At 46.5% G+C, this 25,691-nt stretch overlaps 1 protein-coding gene across 1 annotated transcript in view; it reads right to left on the reverse strand.

Annotated features, from left to right (window-relative positions):
- RPH3A (rabphilin 3A) overlaps positions 1-24,828 on the reverse strand; it is a 112,258-nt gene extending 87,430 nt beyond the window's left edge. Inside the window, exons 1-2 of the mRNA XM_064379802.1 lie at positions 24,459-24,828; positions 24,201-24,318 (exon numbers count right to left, since the gene is read on the reverse strand). The gene's annotated coding sequence lies outside the window, so the exon portion shown is untranslated. The remainder of the gene's footprint in view (positions 1-24,200; positions 24,319-24,458) is intronic.
- Positions 24,829-25,691: the final 863 nt, after the last annotated feature.

Here is a 25,691-nt window from a genome sequence, read left to right on the forward strand (position 1 = left end):
CTTATTTTGGCCAAAGAAGGTCCCCAAGGGGAAACTTCAAAGCCAGTACATTGAAGTTCACCACATTACCCTTTTCCCACCTTAACGATCATGTATATATGAAGATAGAGCCTTCTTCAGCCTAGGTCCCTGCTCTGAAGACATCTCCTGCTACCTCACCATATCCAAGTAGCATGAGTGAGAAACATATCTGAAACCTTGGAAATGGTTAACACAGCACCACCTAACCCAGTCTGCCTGTTTTCTACCGGCCAGGAGCTGCACTAAATGCCTCACAGGCAGCATCTTATTTGATCTCAGTAACGATCGGATAAAACAGGATCTTTCATGTGTTGGTTTTACAGATTGGGAAACTGAAGTCCAGGGGGGTAAAGTCATTTTCTGGAAGACATGCAGCCAGTAGGTCACAACAGGGCATGCATTTGAAATGAGCCCACAGAAATAAACACAGTACAGGACTCCACTAGAAGCAGGGCAGAGCATCCAGAATTGACTTTCCTGAGGAGAATGTCTCCTGCTGGATAGGGGAACCCAAAACTTTTTCTTCCTTCCTTGGGTTATGGGAGTCTCTGTGAGCCCTGTGTCTTCAAAACCTTAACACCAGACACTGTTCAGCAGAACACTCTTCAGGGCTCCCTGCACGGTCCAGCCAATTACCCGATTCCTTGATAAAGAGGAAACTTTCTTTCGTCATGTTGTTAACCGGGCTTATCTCTGCCCCAGCTACATTGTGGTAAGCAGGGAAAAGGCAAAGGCCCAGGATTGATTTCTGCACTCAACACATGTGCACACAGACACACTGGCCCCATACAGAAAATGTGATTAGACATGTCTCCATATTAAAACAAGTCATTTAGCTTAATGGCCCCTGGCTGCCACTCAGGCCCAGGCTGCAGCGAAATTCATTCTGATTAAAACTCAGCTGGAGTTGACTTATCTGCAGCTCTAAATCTCATCATGCCACAGAAGACCACAATCAGCATCCTGCTCCCTCCTCTGCCTCGGGGACACAACAGTGAGAGCAGAGAGGGGCATTTTTCTCCTTAAAAAAATGGTAGCAGTCTTGGTCCTCACATCTGAGAGGCATTTTCACTAATTTTAGACAGGAGACATAGCATTCCCATTTGATAGGCCAGGAAATTGAGGCTAAGGTTTGTTAAGGTCATGCTGGTAGCAGGTGGAATATCCAATGACTCAAATATGGGTCTTATATAAATGAAACTCCTGCCCACCCTGCTTTATTATTTGTTGTGTTAAACATATTAATTTGCTATTTTTATAGTATAAAAATGGTTGCATAATGGCAGCATCATGTGGTTCAACCTAATAATAAAGTAACTTTGCTGGATATTTTATATTTGCTCCTCCAGACCCATTCATCCTCCACCCTGCTCTGTGCCCTGGGAGGCTCACCCATGTGGAAGCACCAGCAGGCTCTGTGGCCCTCTGGCTTCTGGTTGGGTTTGTCCAATGGAAGGCACCAGCAGGAGACAGGAGGGAGGGAGGAGAGACAGGCTGGGGTCTTCTTCTGAAGGTCTTAGCTCTTATCAGGAGGACTCTCCACCCAGCCCTTTCTCTCCTGCACCCACTTATGTTTCCTCCCAGCCCCTCCAAGCCTAGAGACGATAATGACTTGCCCAGATAACACAGCTAATAAATGATGGCTCCACACTTGGAGTCCCAGCAGTGTGGCTCCAGAACATGGGCTCTTGGCCAGCTCACTATCCTGCCCTGAGGGTCCTCATTTCACAGTTCTGCAGAGGTGGGATGTGGTGTAGAAATGAACAGCACCAGTCTTCAGGTGAGTAATTTTTATATACAGTCTCATTTTATCTTCACCACTATACTGTGAGGTAGGCTCCGAAGTTATTCCCATTTCTGAGACTCAGAGGGGTGAATTAACTTGCCCAAGATCACCAGAAAGGAATGGCAGAGCCAGCCAGTTACAAACCCAGATGTTCTCCCTTTAATACCAGCAGCCTTAACCACTAGTCTAGATAACTACTCTTACAACATGGCCACCTAGCCAGACCTGGAACCACTGGGTAAAAGGTACGGTAAGAGAGAATCTGGCATGAGATAAGAAACAGCTTTCTAACCATCAGAGCCATCAAAATGAAGACATACTACTTTGATAGATAATAGGCTCCCCATCATTGGAGGTAATCAAGCACAAACAGCAAAACCACTTGTTGGGGCTGTTGTAAAGGGGGCTAATGAGCTTTCCTGAAACTACTCCTTTCTGTGTTTGAAAAGGAATGGCTCAAGTTCACAGACTCTTCCCTCTTACATGTGGTTAAAATGCCCCACATATAGGGGGCATTTGACTTGGCCTGTGATCAAGCAGGAAGAACTAGTTTCTGGTTACATGACAGAAAGCTGAAGTATCCTGGCCTAAGATGGGCCAGGGAAGGGCTTTTCTTGTCCTCTCACCTTGCTACAAACACACACACATACACACACTCACATTCCAATCCACACCCCACACCCTCCCCTACACACATGTGCACACTGCCATATAAATACACCACACACACACATATCCCACTCCCACATAACACCCCCCACATCCTAGTTTACTCCATACCCACCATACCTGCACTCCAACCACTCTCAACTCCACTATACACACACACACACACACAATCATACAAACACGACACCCTCATTTCCACCCACAGTACACATTTCAAAACAGCATCTCCCATCAAGGGCATTGAGCAAGAGCCCAGGCTTCAGAGTCACACAGACCTGAGTTCAACCCCCAACTAAGCTGGCTGAGCTTGAGCAAATTACTTAACTTTTCAGAGCCTCCGTTCCCTTGTCAGTAATGTGGGGGATGTGGCAGCACCCACTTCATGAAGTTGTTTGAGGTTGCAGCAAAAAGTAACACAGAGAGCATCTAGTCCTGTACCAGCCCAGGCAAAACCCTCCCTAGGCATCGCCCAGTTGTTCTTCCAGAACCCCACACCTCCCAAATCACATTTTAGCACCGTCTCTAGGCACAGGAAGTACATTTTCTGCCTTACACAGTCCAGTTGTGTTCACTTCCCTGGGGTGTGGATTTTAAGAAATCCAAGGCCACCTCAGAAAAAGTGAAAAGCTTCTCTTAGTTCTCATGAATAATAGATCTTCAGGACCTGCTTCTATCCATTCCCCTCTCCTTTGCAGGCACCAGGTGAAGGAAAGAAACGGAAAATAAAACCTTGGCCAGTACTGGCTGGAGCACATGAATGGACCACAATCTTCCTCTTCCTCTCTTCTTGCCCCCATGAAAACAACCCTCAAAGCATCAAGCACTATAGATGGACAACCCTACAATTTACAAAGCCCTTGGTCTCCCCAGTCACTCAGGCAGGAGGGTGTTATGACTCAAATCACTGGAGGCAAAAGAGTGCAGAGGCTGAGAGGTGCTGAGCTGTCAGGGTTCGAGTCCCCACTCTGTCTCTTTCTAATTGTGTGATGTTAAGATGGTTACTTAACCTCTCTATGCCTTGCTTTCCTTCTGTGAAAAACAGGAATGATGACAGTACCTATCTTACAGGGATGTTAAAGGATTAAATGAGTTAGTACTTGTAACCTGCTTCGAACAATGGGACATGGTTAAATAAAGAGGATGAAGTTACCTTTGTTGTCACCTCTAGATATCAAGGCTGCCAAATAAAGCTATAATGTAGCTATCACCTACTGTGTGCCAGGTACGACACTAACTAATTTGCATACATTGGCTCAAAGGTTTGCAAAGAAATAGAAATCAGAAGCCCAGAGCTGTAGTTCAGCACCATAGACAGTAGCACATACACATTAGTCCTCTCTTCCTCTCCCTAGTTTTAGTGAATGAATAAACATAAAAAAGGGTGTGGGGGACAGGGAGGAGGGGGGATAGAATCAGAAATTGATACACTTTCTACTTTTGAAAAGCTGGGATTCACCAACCATGTACCATGTATGACTTGACTTACTCTTCTCCTTGAGATTTATGCAGCTATCAAGATGGCATAGAATGATGTAAAACTTTTTTCACATCTTGAAATGCTGGTTTCTCCCCGTAAGCTCTAAAATTCTAGCTCAACTCTCATCTGTGCCATAATGCCTTCTTCAATCCACTCTTCTCTGAATTTTTATTGTATTTGGGATTCAAAAGCTCAGGGCTTAGCCTTCACTAGTTCACAGAAATCATCCTCCACAAAACTGAAAATTCCATGAAGGTATGGGGAGTGGACACCAGTTCCTCCTTCTTCTGGTACCAACACCCTGGTTTTGTTTTGTTTTGTTGTTTTTAAGGAAACCATCCTTTCTCAATCTCAGACCATGGTGTTCTGACAGGGCTGGCCTCAATTCCTAGCTCCAGGGATTCTCACATGACTCTTGCCTCACTAGTCACCATATTCCCCCTCGTAACTACATATAATTGACTCAAAGTTAGATAAGTTTTGCAATCCAAGCCAATTAGACTCAATACTCAGACTTTTGTTAGAATCCTAGAAAGGAGATGCTCTTTTTTTTCCTACTAAACTGAAGCTGGATGAGACAAACTTGGAATTGGTGGGGTTCTACCAAGCAGAGAAGTCTGCCTGAAAGGGAGGCCAACCCAGAAGAAAGCAGAATGACGAGATGGTGAGAATTCAGTTCTGGCCTATTGTTGAGCCTCTGGATCCAGTCATTTCTCCGCCATGCGGAGGACCCTTCAATTACATTAGCAAATAAATGTCCTTTTGTATCACTTGAACTAGTTTAAGTGAGGTTTGCAATCAATGTAGTCATGATGAACGCAGACACATGCATAGCCAACTCATTGTTTGTGAATTCTATGTTTGCAAATTTGCCTACTTACTAAAATTTATTTGGAACCCCAAAATCAATACCTGTGACCCTTTCATGGTCATTCACATACATGCACAGAGTGACCAAAGCGTTTGAGTTACCTGACATGCATGCTCCTAGCTCAAGGTAAACAAAGCAGGTCTCCACCTTCTTGTTTCAGCTCCCATGCTGTAATCAAGTCTCTTTTTTAGGGGGTCTATTTAGTGTCACACTGTTTTTTACATTTTTGCACTTTTTGTTGGTAATTTTGCTGTTTAAAAATGGCCCCCAAGCATAGTGCCAATGAGTGTTCCTAGGAGCAGGAAGGCTGTGAAGTGCCTTACAGAGAAAATAGTGCATATGATACACTTCATTCAGTGCTTTCAAACTGAACAAAGGCCTCATGCTATTGGCCACAAGTTCAGCAGTATATTAAATGAGGTGTCTTTACACAGAAACACACATAAAACAAGGATATGTATTGATCAGTTGAAAATACTGGAACCAAAACTCATAGGAACCTAATGCTGTATTTCTCCTAGGAGCAATGTGGTTCAGTATTTACTAGTTCAGTGTTTGTGGCAATTTTGCAGAACATAACTATCATGAGTAACAAGAATTGACTCTCGCTTTCTCTTTCTCTCTCTCTCTATATATATATATAAATATATACACATGTACACACAAAAATATGTATTATATATAAAATAATATAGTGTAATGTATTATATACATAATGAATACTATGCAGTATACAAATATATAAACTACTAGATTAATCAAAAGGCATTTTTACAGTTTCACTTTTCGTCTTACAATGAAGAATATTAAGCAGGACAGATGTTAGTAATTTAGGCTGTTTTCTATTTTGTTTTTCAGGATATGGTGGACTCAAGGGGCAGATAATGAGATAATTGATGCAAACAGCCAATCTGGGAGGAAAAGTGCAAGGAACATAATACATACCATCCTTAGGGCTTGTTTTGGGGTCAACTTCTCCCACAAGAAACTAACAGTGCATTTCGACGTGGTTCCTCTGCCATCACCTTCGTGGGGGCAGAAGGAGGTAAAGTGGAAGAAGGGAAACCTGCCAGGAGTAAACACATTGACTTGGGGATTTACCAGGGACAGAAACTTACAGGGGCCATCTAGCACACAGCCTTTTTGGAGTCTGATCAGAAAATGAACAAGGGCGAAGCAGCAAGTGGGTTTGTAAGTGTATGGTCAATCTCTAGCATCCGCAGAGCATGCTCAGAAGTGGAAGGTCTGCAGTGAGCTAAGGGTGAATGAGGGGTAGTTGCAAGTGGTTCATCCCCAGCGAGGCTGCCAATTTAGTTTCTGCAGTAAAATCGGTCACTGATAGGGGCTGCATTTGAGGGTTTAGGAGAGTTCACATCTTTCAAAGCTGAGGACAAGGGAGGACTAAGTTCATTTGGCCCTGATTTCCAGCTCTTTCTTGAGGAAAGAAAGGAAAACTTGAAGGTCATTTCTTTCTTAAAGAAAAGTTGAAGTTTTGCAGATTTCTTTTTTTTTTTTTCTTGATGGAGTCTGTCACCCAGGCTGGAGTGCAGTGGCGTAATCTCGGCTCACTGCAACATCCACCTCCCAGATTCAAGCAATTCTCTTGCAGAGTTTTTTCTTAGTTTGGGGTCTGAAAAATCAAGAAAGGAGGCTGAAATGTTCCCAGAAGGCCTTCTTAATTTCTCACTTAGTTCTTGTTCACTGAGGGTCATGGGGACATCGAAGCCGTGAAAGTGGAAAACCAAGCTCTTTTTTTTTTTCTTTTTTTTTTTTTTTTGATGATCTGGTTTAGCACCACCAAGTTCTTATTATGTAGAACTGAAGTCAGCAGGAGGAGGCAGTGTGGTAAGGGTCGGAATTTAGAGGTAAGAGGAGGTGGGGGGAGAAGGTGATGTTCAACTCTGCCCTGAGCCACTTCACCCCATGTTTCTGGAGACATCTCAGTAATTACCTTTCCTAGAAAGCCTAGGGACCTATTTGACATGAAGTGGTTAACTCCAGACATGTCACAGGAGCTCGTCCTGGCTCTGTCCTTTGCTAACCTGGAGCTCAGCAAGTTCCTTAACCTCTGTGCCTCCCTTTCTTTGTCTGGAAAATGCCGGTTATAACTGTACCCTCTTCCCAGGGCTGATGGAAGAATGGGATGAAATGAGGCATGCAGAGCTCCTGGCATGGTGCTGGCCCATAGCAAATGCTCAAAAACTGGTAACTCTCATTGGGAATAATGATAATACACCAGCATGAAGTCCTCATTGCCAACCACAGCCCATAATGTTTGAATTTATACCTATTTCCCCTTGTTTTTTTCTGCCTTTAGCGCTTCATGTCAACCTCTCCTCTCCCCGCTACAGTCGTCTCCACACTGAGAAGCCTGGAGTGTTCTTCTAAAATGCTTATATAGTGAGGGTTTTTGTGGCCCCAGATCCCCACGATGAGAAGAAGCAGGTGAGACCACCAGAAGGAAATGGTCAAGAATGGTCAAAAGATACTGGCATATCCCAGGATAACCCTCATGAGCTCCCCATTGGCACAGCATACAACACCCCTCAAATATTTCACAAGGTAAGAGCATTTGTCTTAAGTCTTATGATTTTTTAGCAAATTCCATCCTTAGTTTGGGAGGTTTAGGGTCTATTGTACAGATGCTAACATTGAGGACCTGTGAGCTAAGATAACTTACCAAAGTCAGGCGGGTGGCGAATCCTGGCTCTGTCCTAGGATCACCTTGGAGGCAGGGTTAAAATGTCAATGCAAGGACCGCATCCAAACCAACTAAAGAAGAAACTCTAGGGGCGAGTCCTGGCGTGGCTACATTTCTAAAGTTCCCCAGGTGTTTGTAATGCACAGTCAGGGCTAAGAGCCACCTGCCCGCAATCCCACCCTTCCTTCAAGCCAGTGCACCTCAAACTTGAAAGCACATCAGAATCACCTGGAGGGCTCCTTAAGGCACAAATCCATACCCGCTTCCCAGACCCAGAGCTTGTGATCCAGGAGGTCTGGAACAGAGCCCAAGAATTTACATTTCTAGTAAGTTCCAGGCAAAACTGGTACTCCTGGTCTGTGGATCGCATTCTGCGAACCACCGCTTTATGCAATGCTAGAAAATCAAACCCAGGAGACTAAATGTTCTGGATCATGGTTTCCCTTCTTCTGGCAGCGCTGCCTTGTCCTGAATCAGAGCTAGTAACTCGGGCGTGCTGCGCAACCTCTACCAGAAACTGGGGAAAGCCAGGGGAAGCTGAGGGCTTGTTGCCTGTCCCTTTTCTTGTTTCTTTCCTTTTAAAAAAAGAATCCACCACTTAAGAGACTGCCCCTGAGCACTTACTGCCTGCTCTTCCACCAGCGGCCCAAACCCTTGCCTGCAATGCAGGTCTTCTTAAATATTGAATAAGCCTGCCGCTCCACCAGCTGCCACAGCTGGGGCTGAGGTAATGTTGATATTGACAAAGGCTTAATGTGATTAATCAGGGTAGAAAGATCAGGTTGCAGAGCTGTTTTATAAAAGAGCTTCAAGTTCTTCTCCATCAACAAAATCCCCCGGAGCTTCCCCACACCTTCCCTGCCCGTCCTGCGTCCTTTCCAAGCCTTGAGGACTTTTGTCCCCCTTTGCTGGTGTTGCTGTTTAATAACTCATTAAGTTAATTAGAGTTATCTGGAGAGAGGGTAAGGTTTTGAATAAGAGCAAGGATCATTAGGTTGACACCGTTAGTGTTCGTGTATCCAACAACTTACTGTGCACCAACTGCATGCCAGACACTAGGGGATGGTGTAGTGGAGATATAGTGGTAAACAGAACAAATTAACCTGTTCTGGTGGTGCTGACACTCTAGTGGGGGAAATAGATGATGGACAAAATAAACAATTAAAGTAGGTAGCAGGTACACAGTGTCAAGTGCCACAGACCGGCAGTACCAGTATTGCCTGGAACTTATTAGAAATGCAAATTCCTAGGCTCTGTTCCAGGCCTCCTGGATCAGAAGCTCTGGGTCTGGGGAGCAGATATGGATTTGTGCCTCCTTCCAGGGGAGGGAGGTGCAATTTTAAATAAGGTGACACTTGAAGAAAGATCTAAAAGAGGTGGGTAGTGGACAGAAGGTGGAAAGGACTAACAGGGCCTCTTCTAGAACCGCAAGCTTGGAGATTGTATCGTTCTCATCAAAATAATAGTGACTAATGTTTGCTGAGCACCTACAAAGTACCAAGCCCTGGTCCAACCAAACACAATATATCGACTTGTTAAATTCCCCCAAATAACCCAATAATGTAGTTGTTATTGTTATCTTCATTTTCCAGATGAAGAAACTGAGAGGCAGAGAGATTCAGTAAGTCATTCAAGGCCACAGAGCAGCAAAGCTGGAATCTGAACCCAGATAGATTAGCAACTATCCCTACCCCCTCCTTCTACTCTGAGTCCCCTGCTTCTCTGGAAGGGGCCCCACATCTCTGGTAGATTGCAGAACAAAATCTCCCCCTGCGTGGGGAGGAGTCCTATTGTCCTCTTCATTTCCAGGGAGTTGGTGCTGTGAAGAGGAGTGGGGCATGCAGGACTCAGCCTGTAAATACAGCCCTTTCTGGGCCAGTTTGAAGTTTCCATCAAGCCCCCTCAAGTTCTGCACCTCCATGTGAACCTTGCACTGCAGGCAGGATGGCCTTTTCAAAATATGGATCACATCAGGTCACCCTTCTGCTTGTGAGACCCCATTGCTCACAGAATCAAGACAAATCACCATATCGTGGCCCTGCAGGCACCACCTGCCTCATCTCACACCCGTCTCTTCTCACCCTCACATCTCACATCTCACACTCCAACCATGCTGGCCTTCTTTCAGATCCTGCAACTGCTACCTCAGGGCCTTTGCACGTGTTGTTCCCACTGCCAAGAACACCATTCTTTTCTCCTCTCTTTACTCAGTTAACTCCTATTCATCTTTCAGCTCTCAGGTCAAACATCACTTCCTCTGGGAAGCCCTCCCAGATTAGGTCAAATTTCTTTGTGAACTGCACCCCACTCTTTAGAATCTTTTTCTTCATTTATCATAACACAGCCATTTGAATCATTTTGTACCTGCTCACAGGAAGATGCCAAATCTGAATTGCTTTCTGCTACATCCCAGCACTGAGCACAGTGCCTATCACGCACTATAAATGACTGACTAGAAGATGAGGATTCTCCCCAATCAAATATTCCTCAGAAAACAAAAAATCAGTTCCTTTTTTTTTTTGAGACAGAGTCTCCCTCTGTCGCCCAGGCTGGAGTGCAGTGATGCAAACTCTGCTCACTGCAACCTCCACCTCCTGGGTTCAAGCGATTCTCGTGCCTCAGCCTTCTAAGCAGCTGGGATTACAGGCACCCGCCACTACACCTGGCTAATTTCTGTATTTTTAGTAGAAACGGGGTTTCACCATGTTGGTCAGGCTGGTCCTGAACTCCTGGCCTCAAGTGATCCACCCACCTCAACCTCCCAAAGTGCTGGGATTACAGGAATGAGCCACTGCTCCTAGCTCAAAATCACTGTCTGTCCAGGTTCTTAAAATGTTTTTCACACTGTTAAGCATTCTCTTCTCTCTCAATTTGCTTTCTTTTGAATAACAAAAGAGTTTAAGCAAATTCTTTCTCAACTTTTCAACCATCATGCAACTCCAAGTGGAATCTCTTCCTTTCCTGTTTGTCAACGAAAGGAAATCCTATTTGCAGTAGATGACTCTTACTAAAGTTATAAAACCTTTCTAAGTTTCTTGGTTTAATAATTTCCAGTATGTGTCAGTAGTGAAAGAACTGTTGTGTGGATTATTGCTTATTTTATATAACCATGTGGTTTTAAGTATGTGAGTATAATACAATTAATGAATCAAATGTTAATATTATAAAAAGATACTTGACAAATCCATTTACATCCCTAATGGGTTATTTAGTTAAGTTGGGCAAAACATTTTGTGGAAGGAGAGGCAGATTCATTGTTTTATTGGGAAAATATGGACATAGAAGGTTATATTTGGGGCTGCGATTTACATGGTAGTAGATGGTCAATAGATATTTATCAAATGAGTAGATGAATAATTGTATGTTGGTTGAGGGAAGTCCCACATGGCAATTCAGAGACTAGACATTCACTTCTGAATTATCTTCTTTTTAAAAAATGAACGTGTACTTGCAACCTCACACAGCTGCCCCCTAATATGCATTTGGCTCTCAAGGAGCAAACTCCGTCTTAGGAATACTATTTCTTCAGTTGGGCTCCAGAAGGCAAATGATCAGGAGTGATGGGACTCAGGCTTAAGTCAATATAAGGAAGGATGACTTAGCTAACTGGCCCTTTCCGACAACGCACAGGGCATCTTTGCAGGTGCAGAGTCCCCTCACTGGAGACACTCAAGCACATTTCCCAGGCAGTGAAAAAGAGGATTCATCCTCCTCCCAGAATGACCCATGAACCATTCCTGAATCACTCAGGAAACTTTTCCACTGCAGATTCCTGGTGTGACCCTAAACCTTCTGAATCAGAATTTCTAGGGATAGGCCTTGAGCATCTGCATTAGAAAACAAATACCCCAGGAGATTCGTACACACACTAAAATGTTATAACCCCTAAGGTTTGCGATTGGACAAAATTAGAACCCAGACATTTGAATTTCTCAGGTGAATAAAATTCCCTTCCGAATTTAGGGCTGTCAACTTGCATTGTTGTTGTTTTTATTTAAAAAAAAAAAAAAAGGTGGGGTGGGCACCAATCTTTTGTTTAAAAAAGAAGCTACCACACATTGCCAATGTTTTATTTTTAAAAAATATATTTTAATGTTAAATAAGTAGAAAAGAGATAATGTCAGCATAGAGGTTTTTTTTGTTGTCTTTTGTTTGGTTGGTGGGTTGGTTTTTGCTTTTGAGGCGAAGTCTCACTCTGTCGCCCAGGCTGGAGTGCAATGGTGTGATCTTGGCTCACTGCAACCTCTGCTTCCTGGGTTCAAGCGATACTTCTGTCTCAGCCTCCCAAGTAGCTGGAACTGCAGGCATGCATCACCACACCCAGCTAATTTTTTGTATTTTTAGCAGAGTCAGGCTTTCACCATATTGGCCAGGCTGCTCTCGAACTCCTGACCTCATGATCTGCCCACCCTGGCCTCCCTAAGTGCTGGGATTACAGGCATGAGCCACTGCGCCCGGCCAAGTGTTTTTTTCCCTGCCCTATGAAAACTTGATTGGCAACATTTTGCCCACCTATAAATGCCTAGTTCTTCTCCTTTCACCAGGGCCAGGGGAAACTGTCACAGGCCAGATCTGAATTTGGAAACCACCAGCATAAGTAAAGAAACTTCAGGAGCCTTCCTGAATTAGGAAAATCCAAAGATGAAAGAAAGAGTTTGTATTGCCTGCTGCAAAATAATGGTGATAATGATAAAGTCCCAAGAACTCCACTTGTAGGAACCCATTTGATCTCTACAAGAACCCTAGGAGATACCTGCTGTTATTAACAGCATTCCCACTCTGCAGCTGGAAGAAATTGAAGTACAGGGGGCTGTGGTAATCATCAAGTCTGCACAGCTAGCAAGGGGTGAAGCAGAGACTTGGGCCTACAGAGCCTGGCTTTCCATGCTGAGGTCCTAGCTGCTGTGCTGTATCACCAGTCAGCCAGCTGTCATGAGGGTCACACGTGCCTGGTGCACACACACATCCCAGGTTTCAACCAACCAATCCTTTATTGGAATGATGTCCATGAATTGGATCCAAGCTGGAAGGAGCTGAAGACTAGAGAATCGATTTATGTAGCACTTTATAACTTATTTTTTAAAAAGCACTTTTAAGTTGCTTTATCTTCACAATTGCAAATAGTAAGTAGACAGTGTAAACTGGGGGAACTGAGGCCTCCTTATCTTCTGCAGCCTGTGTCCTCATCTGCAAAATGGGAAGAATAATAATAGTGTCTCCTTCCCAAGGCTTCATGAGGATTGAAGGAGGTCAGTCATATAATACAAAGGGTAGGGCAGCCACACAGAGTGCTCTGTGACCCTATGGACATCCACAGCCCTGATAACTCATCCTCTCCCTGATAACTCATTCTCTCCCTCTCTCTATATGGGAGAGAGGGAGAGGATGAATTATCAGGCACATCTAGAACATGTACCCAAATGGATAGACTCTTAGCTCAGTGCTGTTTCTAGCAATAGGGTGATGTAATGCTGGAAGCAGGTGAGGAGCCCCTCAGGGCATCAGAGACCAACCCGCTGTGGAGAACAGGGGCTGCCCTCACAGTTGGTGTTAACCAGAAATGACCACCTCATAGTGACCGACTGGGACAAAGGCTCCTGTCCCAGACCAGCTGCCATCACAATCAGAGGAAGAATTTTCAGATCTGGAGTCTTCTCAATCCCAGGCTTTGGACAGCTTCTGGGGGCCTCTCTGGCCACTCAAGGACCCCCACTTCCAGCCGCTGTAGCATTTTATGCTCTGAGCATGTTCAGGACAAAATGAGCCTTTCTGCTTTCACCAAACTATTCCCAGAGGCAACATCAGTGTTACGTTAGGAAACCCAGGCCCTGGGGAGAGGACAGAGGCCCTGGGGAGTGGACAGAGGCCCTGGGGAGTGGACAGAGGTGGTGTGGAGCCAGCGTGGCTACTCCAGATGGGAGCAGGGTCTCTCCACACAGAGTGAGAGGTAGCCATTCGGGGGGTAGGAGTGGGGGCAGCAGTGTCTCAGCCTGAGCCAGGGAACCACTCCCAACACACACACATGCAGTCACATATTCCTGCACAGACCACTCACACACATGTGCTCACACCATATTCCCCACATTCCCACCCCACATACACAGAGTCACACACACACACATACATACACACACACACACACACAGAGCACAGCAGGCAGACCCAGCAGGACTTGGAGAAGATACAAACATCTATTTACCTAACCTCCCAGGGTACTATTTTAAAAAAGTTTCATCACACAAAGCACATTAGGCATCATCTTATTTCACTCTCAAACAGGCTTATAAAATGAATGCTAGCATTATCCCCATCTTACAGAAGAAGAAACAAAGGCTCAGAGAGACTAAGTCACTTTGGCAAAGGTCACACAGCCAGTAGGTAGCAGAGGCAGGATTCGAACCCAGGTCCACTCAGCTCCAGACCCCACTGCTCTCTCCTGCATCCCTCCATGCATGCATGGTGTCTGACATCATGAGGATAGTTAGCATTTGTTACGCAAAGAATCAAAAGTGAAAGAATAAAGCATCTACCTGTGTTGCCCAAACAATCATTAAATCTCTATTAAAATGAGTCTTCCTATCCTAAAAGAATCCCAGTTGGCCAGTGCAGGGGAAAAAAGTTTCAGAAATACTCTGAGTTGCTGGAGGGAAACTCATATAATATAAGAAAAATGGAGAAAAAACAGGGGATTTATGCCTTGGAGAAAAGCAACAATTAGAAGCAAAAGATTACAAGCCCACCTTGCAACATGGATGGATCTTAAAAGCATGGCGCTGAGTGGAAAAGAAGTGAGAACCTATGAGAGCTTTAAAAATGTGTGTTTTGAAGGGACATATACAAATAAAAGAAATGCGCATAGCCAGGGTAGAATAGGGTTGTCTATGAAGGGAGGGGATGGAGTATGAGGAAAAAGGAGGATAAAGAAACGGAGGAAGAGGCGGGCAAGGATCGATGATGGCTGTGAACCAGGAAGTGGAAAAGAACTCAATTCTCGTCATCTCGCAGCCTAACAGATTCTTCTAATCTACGAAGCAAATAACAAGAGTCCTCTGTGAATAACAGGCTACAAATGAGGCCAGTTCCCCTCTCACTATAATCGAAAGCACAGTCCCCCTCCGGGTCACCGACATGAGTGTGCAGCATTTATTTCTCCCTGGGGAGTTTTCCTCGAAGCACTCATCCATTGTTCAGACCAGAAGACTCGCCTGGACCCTTCTGCAGAAGTTGGCCAAGGCTGGCTACATAAGTCTGCCCAGTCAGATAAACCCTTCCAGGGAAAAAGAAAGGAAGAAAGAAAATCTACAGAAACAGTGACAGGACCCATCTGAAAGGCAAGCCTGCTGCATGCTCCATGTGAACTGAGTCTCCTTCCCCGCCAAGGGCCCAGCTCCTGCTCCAAATGCTGGCTTCTCCTGCTTTCGTCCTCAGGAGCAAGCCCACTGTGGCTGGTTCCCTTTTGAATGGGCCTAGCTAGCTCCAGGAACAACAGGTAGGTCTCTAAGGATCAGGGAGGAAGCTGCAGACACCAGAAGCACATGTCTTCCATCACCTCCAGCTGCCTTTCCCACAGCCCCTGGGCTTCAAGTCTTTGAGAGAAACGCTTGGCCAGACACCCCAGCTTGCCACTTCATGGGGTGTCATCGCCTTCACCAAGTCACAATATTCTGCTTCATGCTGATAGATTAATCCAGCCACTACTCATGGGAGAGGGAAAAAAAACCCCAAGCTGTTGCCTTTTCTTCTGGGGAGAAGGGAACTGTGCATTTTAGCCAGCATGGAATGGGCATTTGCGGAGCTCCCTGAAAAGCCTTGACTTTGCACACACGACTGGTCTTGCCTCATAACCCATTGGCTCTTGGTTACAGCCAAGGCCCCTCTCCATGGCCCTAGGATCACGAGTGCTGCACCATTGCCAGGAATAGGTCCCGTTCCCACCAGAGTAGACCCTGATTCCTCTGGCCTTCTCCCCTTATGCCTGATCCATCAGTAAAGCCTGTCTGCACTACAGCAGAATTCACCCCAAATGTGGTCACCTTCTTCTCTGCCACCACCTGGTCCCTGCCCCGTCATGGCTCCTCTCACTGGTCCCCCTTCCACCCCACCTTCTGTACTCCCTTCTCCACTCAGAGACCAAAGCAATCATTACCAACATTGTAAATTAGGTCACAACACTCTGGCATAAAACCCTCCTTGCAAAATAAAATCAAACCCAGACTCCTTGGCTAACCTGTGAGGTCCTGCCTAACCAGGGCCCTCTCTCCCTTTGTCCCCATCACGTGACCCTCACCCCACTCACACCAGCTGTCGGCCTGTCCTTTGTGGACACCCAGTTGTCTCTGCTTTTGCACTTACTGCCTCCATCTCCCAGGTGTGGCTCATCCCCTCCCCCCACCATCTATGCATGAATGCTTCCTTCTAGAAATTCAGACTCCCTGGTGGCCCTTTTTATAAATTAGTCTCACCCCACCCATCGTTTGTCATTCTCCATGGAGTCTTCCTATCTCCTTCCTCCATGGCACTTCACTTGGTCTCTGGAGTTTTCTTGTTTATGCGTTAACTTGATTGGTTTTGCCACCCACTGGGCTGTCAGCTCCAGGGTGCAGGGAAATCTGGCTCCCTCACTGCTGAGTCTGCAGTGGCTAGAACAGTGTCCAGTATATGGCAGTGTACGAGACTTGTCTGGAAAGGAGGGAATTGGGGAATGAGTCTGCAGAGAGCAGTGGTTCTCAAAGTGTAGCTCCTGAGCCAGCAGCCTGGGAATTCATTCGGTGTGCAAATTCTTGGGCTCCATCCTAGTCCCACTGAATCAGAAACTGTTTTAACAACACCTGCAGGGGGTTCTGATGCAGGCTAAGTTTGAGAACCTCGGGCATTGAACCATCTGCAGTCTCTACTCGATCCCCACCCCCGGGTGACCAGTGAGTGAATAACTAGCTGGGTGGTCAGTCTTGTTAGGGACAGGAGTTAGGGAAGGGGAAGGGAGTCAGTCTCCTGCCCCTGACTGACCTCTGAGCTCTGACGGACAGGCTTTTGTGTGTCTAGACAGTCCATGCTGGAGCCACGTAGAGAATGCCAAGCCTGGGAGGGCTTCACAACCACTGTGTGCCCCAGGGCAGGAGGGCAGAAAACTCACCCAGAAAGCTGAATCTTTGGCTTTTTGAACATACTACAAAATTCCAAGCATTTGGCTTGGAGGCAAGATGACCAACTCATCACAGTCTGCCCAGGCCTCTCTCCCTTCTTTGTTGTTGTTTTGTTTTATTTTGTTTTAGACACAGGGTCTTACTCTGTCACCCAGGCTGTAGTACAGTGGCACAACCACAGCTCACTGCAGCCTCCTGGACTCAAGTGATCCTCCTGCCTAAGCCTCCCAAGTAGCTGGGACTACAGGTGTGTGCCACCATGCCCAGCTAATTGTTTAACTTCTTTATAGAAACAGAAGTCTCACATGTTGCCCAGGCTGGTCTCGAACTCGTGGCTTCAAGTGATCCTCCTGTCCTGGCCTCCCCAACTGCAGGGATTACAAGTGCGAGCCATCCCAGGACCCCCTCCAGTTCCAGGCAAAGCTGGATGATTGGTGACCCTACTTGGAGCCCTTATCACCCGGAGTCTCAGAAACTCACAAATGCATTCCCTTTACAAGTAATTTATGTGTGTCTTAAAGATGGAATGAGGAAGACAGAGGAGTTAGGAGATGAGGAAGACAGAGAGAAAGCGAGAAAAGGAAAGAAGGAGAGGCCAGGGGCAGAAGAGAGAGAAAGGCAGAGAGGGAAACGGGGGAGAAAAGGGAGACTGCAAGGAGAAAGCAGGGAATTTTTTTAAAAGGTGGGAAAACTAAGGAGACAGGGGCAGGGAAAAGGAGAGAGAGAGGGAGAGATAAAGACAGAACCTTAGGCACTTAACATCACAGCGACAGAGGAAAAACACAGGCAGGCAGAGAGGGAAAGGGGAAAGCGCGCAGGCAGGAAGGCTTTGCAATGGAGCGGGCCACACAGATGCTGTCTGGCAGCATCTTGCATGAGAAGCCTCCCAACAAACTTCGAGAAACCATCTCTCTTCTCTGCAGCCCCAGAACGCCGCCCCACCATCAACGGCTGGCACCAAAACCTGCTTACATAATATGTTCTCTGCTGAAAGCTGCTTCCATTCACAAGTCACCACTCGTCATTGTGTAGGTGCATTAAAGAGGAAGAAAAGGAAAAGTAAGAGACGAAAAGAACGAAAGAAAAAGGCAGCTGAATGAACTCACTCAGATTATATTGAGAGATGAGAAGATATTTTCCCCCCTCGCTCTCTAAATAAATCCTTCACGAACCACACGTCATTATGATGCTGTCAGATGAGTTTCCTCTTGTTGATTAATTGCAGGGGGTGGTAAAACACCCAGCTTCCTGAGGCATGTTATCGTGCTCACTGGATGGATTACTAAACCAGAGTCTGACAGGGCTCCATTACAGTGAAATTTAAGCGTGTGTTATATGATTAAAACTAATGACAGCAAGACAATTACTTTGAGGAAACCACAGTGACATTGCATACAGCAGCCTGGGGCCTCAGCACTGCTGCCTCCCCTCTTTTCCTGGCCCAAATGGGAAGCAGAGTTGGGCTAAGAAGAATCACTTTTGGCTGGGTGCAGTGGCTCACAGCTGGAATCCCAGCCCTTTGGGAGGCTGAAGCAGGAGGATAGTTGAGCCCAGGAGTTTGAGACCAGCCTGGGCAACATAGGGAGACCGCATTTCCACAAAAAATTAAACAATTAGCCCAGCATGGTCATGCCTGTAGTTCCAGCTACTTGGGAGGCTGAGGCAAGCGGATCGCTTGAGCCCAGGAATTCAAGGTTGCAGTGAGCTATGATCATCATGCCACTGTAGTCCAGCCTGGGTGACAGGGCAAGATCCTATCTCAAAAAAAAAACAAAAACTTTGTTCTCTCAAATCCCAAAAGCCAGGCCTGGCTGGAAAGCTGATAATTAAGGCCTTGCCATGAAGCTCTCTGAGAAATTGAGTCCTGGGGTCCTGCCTAGCAAAAAATGACTTCTTGGAACCATCTGAGGTTAGCAGGGTATGGGAACAACATGCTAGGTCCAGGTCATGCTCCTGTGGGATTCCGCAGCAGAAAGGAAATGGTATGTGCAGGAGGCAATGGGCTTGGTCTTACCCTGCTCAGCCCCTTGGAGGGTCACGGGGGCACCTTGGCAAAATGTCAGAGGCTTACAACACACTTAGAACTGTTATAGTTAACATCTGTAAAAGTGTTTTGCGTTTCCAAAAAAAAATGCCTTCACTTATAGCAGTGGGGGCTCTGCACTCAGAGTTTCTGGTGCAGCAAGTCTGGATGGAACCCAAGAATATGCCCTCCTGACAAGTTCCTGGGTGATACTGATATTGCTTCAGGGTGGGGAGAACCACAATGAGAACCACTGAGTTAGATGAGTCACCTGATTCAGGCTAGTCAGATTACTCCGGCCATCAAGAGCGCTTTAACCCTCAACAGAACGTAAACCCAGGAACATCCACATTTCTCTGTCCTTTGCCCTTCTTTTGCCTGCAAGCCAAGTAATGTAGCTCCCCTCTCCCTGCTCCAAGAAACCAAGCTGGCTTCACTTTTAGGAAAGGCTCTTAGAGCTTCTCATTACAGTGTAAATGACTAATAAGGCTGGATGCATTAGCTCACTCCAAAGCATCTGTTCTTTAACCAAGAGCAAAGCCTTAAGAAAAAGAATGAAACTTGAATGATGAAAATTTCAGGTATCAGTTAACTGAATGTCTTTGGGTGACTCAGGGGGCCCTCTTTGTACCACACCTCCCAAAAGATCACATTATGTAGGTAACCACCTACTTTAAGTCCCAAAAGGAGTAGTATCTTTTATTTTATTATTATTATTTTTTGAGACAAAGTCTTGTCCCCGGCTGGAGTGCAGTGGTATGATCTCGACTACTGCAACCTCTGTCTCCTGGGTTCAAGCAATTCTCCTGCCTCAACCACCCAAATAGCTGGGATTACAGGCACACACCACCATACCTGGCTAATTTTTGTATTTTTAGTAGAGACAGGGTTTTACCATGTTGACCAGGCTGGTCTTGAACTCCTGACCTCAAGTAAGCCACCTGCCTTGGCCTCCCAAAGTGCTGGGATTACAGGCATGAACGACCCCACCTGGCCAGGATTGTATCTTTATTGCCATTTTATTCCCAATGCCCACCATAGTACCAGGCATACTGTAGGTATTCAATAAATGTGCAATGCATGATAAATAGCAATGGGCACTCTGGCAGGAAGAGAGAGAGGCCTGTCCTTTGCCTGTAACAAATCTGAGACAAGAGCCAAGTCCTTCCAAACCTTTCACCAATGACTCATCATAATCAACAAACACTAACTGAGCACCTACTGTGTGCAGGCCTCTGGCTGGACCACAGGCCCCACACAGACATGTTCGCTAGTCAGTCAATTGAGCTTCATTCATTAATTCATTCATTCATTCACTCAGTAAGTCATTGCTGAGCACCTGCTGTGTGCTGACCCGGACACCAGAAAATGAAGACAGCACACACACACAACCTTGGCCCTTAAGGATCTCACCCTGTAGCACCTGAGGACTCCTACACAGAAGCGCCGTAGCAGGAAAAGCACTTCCCAGGGAAGGGAGGGAAAGCTCAGGTTTCCTGGAGAAAATACATGGCTCAGAGCTTATAGCCTGGGATGATTCAGCAAAAACCTCCAAGGGACTTGAAGGAACAAAAGACTGAGTGGTCAGCAGGGCTTCTCCTCCTAGAACTCTTCTCTGGGGCCTACCCACCATGCTCATGACTCCCCTGTTAGTTGCTTAGAGCCTCACAAGCCAAACAAAGAGGGAGTCATTATGCCCATTTCACAGATGAAGAAACTGAGTTCTGGGAACCTGCAGGAACTGGGGAATTGCAGCGGGGAACAGGAGGGGCTGGCAGCTCCTATCTCTGAGCTTCATCCTCTCTCTCATGGGTCACACAGTTACACAGCCCAAAGAATTCACCTTCCTCTACCTCACCCTACTCTTATTTTGGTCAGGGGTGATTTTGCTGTTACCGTCACCAACATCGCCCCCACTGCAAACATTTGTTGGACATTTACTCCTTGCCAGGCTCAGTATAAAGTGATCATTAACTCTTAGCATTCTCACAACTGCATTCTTATTCCCATTTTGTAGATGAGGAAATTGAGGTCCAGAGAAGTGAAGTGACACAACCAGAAAGTGCTTAGGACCAGGATCTAAGCCTAGGAAATTTATTTCCAGAGCCCATCCTCTTAATCCCTATATGATGCTACCCTAGTATACACCCAATTTAAGAAACTGAGGCTCAGAGAGGTTAAGGCCCTTGCCTGAAGTCACACAGCAAGGAAATGTCAGAGTCAGAATTAGAACTAAGATCTGACTGCTTCCAGAGCCCACACTGCAGCCCCTGGCTGGTTAAGGAGGCAGACAGGTGTGAGGCACAGAAGGGAGGGGGCTATTTCTGCAGTGCCTCCTTCATTCTCTCAGCACATCAAGGCTCTCCATCCTGGGTAGAAATTAAATTATTTAAACTCATCAGCTCCAGTCCACCATGACTGGGTCCCAGAATTATTTTTATCCCAGATTATGGCCACAGCTCTTAACAGAAATAAACCACACAGTTTTCTTCTCGTTGCCATCACATCAACTCCTAACTTATCTGCAATTACAATCAGCTCCCCACTGACAGGGGGTGAAGAGCAGAAGACAGGTCCATGCGTCATGGTGGTTTTTATTGGAAAACCATAAACTCTGTAGGACCCATTCAAAGAGTGGGAAAGAGTTAAAGAGTAATATCCCATCCTACAAAGGAAGCCCAAGAGCAATCACCCCAACCGATTGCACATCTTCAGACAAAGCAGCCAGTCTGTGTATGGAGCAATAAGGAGAAAGGCAGAGTGGGCTGGTGGGACTGAATTCCCAGGCTACCCCTGTGTAATCACAGAATCTCTTGCTGCTGCCTCTCTCCTGCCAGCAAGAAAGGAAATGTCCACATTTGTCTCCATGGCTAAGCTTCCTGATTACCAGCACGGGTTGGAGAGACACTGCTGAACATCCTACCTCTGTGCCTCAGGCTGAATGTGAGGAGTAGGGGCTGCTGGAGCCAGGAGTGAAGGGATGATGCCTTGGTCTTCATAACGGTGGGTTTGTATGTTGCTGCCATAACTTACTGTGTGGTCTTGGGCAAATTGTTTTCCCTCTCTGGGCCCCCCTGGAAAGGGTTAGACTAAATCAGAGGTTCTGAAATTGGGGTGGGGGCAGTACTCAGATGGGCATTAGGGAGGGTCCAACACCCTGATGTTGTGTGTTTGTGTGTATATATGCATCTTTTCAGAGCAGAGGCACTCCAAGGAGTCCTTGCTGCCACTCCTGAGAAGAGTCTCTATGGAGCCTTCAAGTGCTGTGAAATATGCATCTCTGTGCATCTAAGGTCATAAATAAAGCAGACCCCTTTCCAGCTGAGCTCAGGATTCTAGAAACCTAGGAAAGTTCTCACAAGACTCCTCTATCCCAATTCACCCCAAGCAGGACCACTCCCTGACACAGGATAAATTCTTGAGCACAGGGCTAACCCTTCCTAGAAATGTGGGCACATGCATTCACAAACACTCACACACATACCTATCCCATAGTCACAGAAACCCAGAACTGGAAGGGGCCTTAGGTCCATTGGAACAGACTGCCCCATTGCATAGATGGGGAAACCGAGGTCCAGAAAGTGGAGACAGCTGGGGCTGGAACCCAGGTCTCCTGACCCAAGTCCAAGGCTCTTTCCAGAAGCTTTTGTTTCCCTCTCCCTGGTGCACCACAATGCACCACTTCAAATGTGATGGGGGAGGAGGGAGGGCAGCCTCTTGGATCTTGGCCATCCCTAAGGAAGTGAGGCAATGGGGAGATCTTTGGGAAGTGTCCACATCTGGACAGCCAAGTCCTAGCAATCTCAGCTGGGCTGGCATGTACCGCATGGCTAAACCAGTTGTTAAAAATAGTAAAATATAAAATATTAAAATAAAAAATGAAATGGTGATGCTGCCCTGAGGCCTCTGTGGCTCTCTTGATAGTCCCCTAAGATCCCCCCAAACCTCTCCATAATCTAGCAATTAAAAGGTTTGCCCCCCAAAGATCCCCTATTCCAGGACCCTAGCCATTCTGATCAATTAGTACCAAATTTCAATACTTTGAATATCACCCATAGCCAGATCTGTGGTTCTTTTTCTGAACAAAATTTCCTCACATTCATTATTCACACTCAAGGCTTCCCAGTGAGGAAACTAAGGCAGCTTCCTCCTCAAGGTCACCCAGCAAGGGAAGCTAGGAAGAGAAGTTAGGGATTTTGAGGACCAAATCTTTGGCACTAACCACTGGACAGCCCTCCCCTTCTGCCTCATATGTCCTGCCTGAGCAGGTACATGCCCTGGAATTTCAGCATCTTTTCTTGGCTTTGGGGCTAGAGAAAAAAAGAAGTGAGTGAACTCTGCTTATATTTCAGGCTTGCCAATCTCTGGCTGTTGTTTCATTCCTCCCACCTCCAAGAGCAAGAATCTAAAAAGGAAATCCTTGGGGGTGCAGAACACTGAGGTAGCCCCTGAGATAATAGCAAAGATGCTAAAAATAAGGGCATTCATTTCCAGAAAAGTAGATGTAATCAAAGCAGAAAGCAGAGCGAAATCCCCTTTTGATGGGTCACAGATTAGCATCAAAGGCATTTCAAAATTAAATGTGAGCTTTTGGATTCAGTTTCAAGGTACTTCCACTTCCCACTTACTAACAGGTTGGTGCAGCCTTAGCCCATCGGGATCTTGGAAAAAGAAACTAGTGCAGGGGGATGGTCTGCCCTGGAACAAAACTGAAGCCGGAGCCTGGAATCTTTCCCCAGAATTTGAACAAGCGCTGTTCACCTCCTTCCATCTGAGACAAACTCAAGGATAGGATCTCCCAAGCTAGTGCCGGGGCACTCCCCCATACAATTACTTACAGGTTACACCACCTGTGAAAATAAAACATAATCTGCTCTGCAGGCAGTGGCTGCTCCCTTCTAGCCTGCCTGACCATTCATCCCAATCAAAGTGTGGCCCTTTCCTAGCTCCAGGTCTCCCATCTCAGGAAAGCCAGAACAGCCAAGCTCGCGAAAACCACCACAATTAAATTACTCAGCTGCTCCTGGAAGACGGTACAATCTAAGCTCTGTCCTATGCAAATCTCACCCAGTGTGCTCAAGCAAGAGCTACCCTTCCAGTTGACCCTCTCCCCTCCAGGAATAAGTGCTCACTTGCTAAGTCAGAACATCCAGAGTCCCTCCAAGCCAGACTAGCCAGCCCCACGAAGGGTTAACTCAGAGAACTGCCGGCTACTTTCACCAGCTTCTGCTGCAAAGGAGAGGGCAAATTGGGCAGAAGTCACAATCTTGATCGCATTGCCTACAACATGAGCACATTTTACCCTTTCCCTGGGCACTGAGCCAAAATCTCATTTGGCTTTGGGATGCCGCTTAGGTGATAAAACACTGCAGAATGTAGGCAAATAAGCATAGTCGTTCCTTGACACCCTTCTCCTCCCAACTACCCTTTATCCCACCATGCACACACATCACAATTGGGATTTCAATACCCCTAGTCCATATCCACAACCCAGAAGAATATCACTTACCGTGCCGGAGGATTGCAGGGGGAAAGGGTGAGCCAAATTCTTGCCAACTCCTCCCTTCCCTGACGGCTAGGAAGACGCTAAGTCCCAATGACTTGGTTTAAAAGCTTAGCGGAGGTGCCTGAAAGAAAATTGTTCATTTGACTCTCCTACTCTTCCCAAAATAAAATCAAAGCACCAGTGCACACACATGTACACGCACAGACACACAGACACATCAACTACCCCTAAATCATGCAGGACTGAGACAAAAAGAAATACCACTGCTAGAAGCGGAGGAAACTCAGACTAGCCAGTGAGTCAGTGGACAGGGACAGTGGCTCCCTCAGACTGTCCTCCACACGGATGAAGGTTTTCGCTCTGCGAGCCTCTCTCTCTCTCTCTCTCTCTCTCTCTCTCTCTCTCTCTCTCTCTCTCTCTCTCTCTCTTTCCCTTCTTTCTTTCCAGTCCGCGTAGGCAACTCTGGGCTGCTGGCAGTAGACGAATCAATTGCTTCCCCAGAGCCGGATTCTGCCGCGGCTGCCACCACTACTGCAAAGCCCTGTGTGAGCAAGGGAAGGGGGGCGGCAGCTTCCCAGTACAGGGGGAACCAAACGGGAACCAAGCCTGCCTCCCACCCGTGATTTATGTGTGCGGTGCCTGGAGAAAGAAAGGTGGGAGGCCGGGAGGGGAGGTTGGGCGCACCAGAGATCCCAGCTGCTCGGAACGGCAACCAGGGGATTGGCGGTCAGCACCATGGACAGCGCTAAGATGGGGCGGAGGAGGGGATGGGCGGGAAGTGAACCCCCAGGCAGAGAAGTTAAGTAATTGGATGGTTAGAGCAGAGAAGGGGAAGTCCGGAGGAGTGGGGGACGGGACTTCTCGACAATACACAGTCTAGTCAGTGACAGCTTACCTACCACACACTTGTTCTAATACTGTCGCTCACTCTCAGAGCAAAGGAGCTATAACTTGCCTGCCCCTGTCTCCCGCACACCCCGAGTCCTGCATTGCTTTTCTCTGCTCAGACAAGAGTTTGGCCTCAGTGTGGGAAGCTCCCTAAGTGCTTTTCTGCCCTCAAAGTTTTGCCCAGCTGACCTGTCCTCACCCCCATTGCTGCAGATTTCTGACCTGTACCTGGAATTCCTTAGAATTCATAGCAGAAAAGCTGAGGCTTAGGAAACGGAAATTTCTAAGGGGCAGGATGGCTTAGTTGAATAAGCACTTGATAGTTTTCTGGAAGCCAGATCCAGCCCCCATATAACCTTGGAAAAGTCATTTAATGTTTCCAAGTCCCATTTGTAAAATGAGAATATAACGACCTTCTTTTTCCTAAAGACAGAAAGCAAGAGGTTAAAATGCAAAAATAAGAACACCTAAGCTGTGAGCTGCTAGGATTCCATAATCCATAACCTGTCCTACAATGCAAATTTTTAGACAGAGCGATAAAAGAATTGACAGCCCATCTAGGATGGTATGTGCCAACCGCATCCTTCAGCACGTGGTTTGAGTAGA

The sequence above is a fragment of the Aotus nancymaae genome, unplaced genomic scaffold, assembly GCF_030222135.1.
Source record: "Aotus nancymaae isolate 86718 unplaced genomic scaffold, 86718_ANA_hifiasm-v0.15.2.pri h1tg000021l, whole genome shotgun sequence".
NCBI classification, from domain to species: Eukaryota; Metazoa; Chordata; class Mammalia; order Primates; family Aotidae; genus Aotus; species Aotus nancymaae.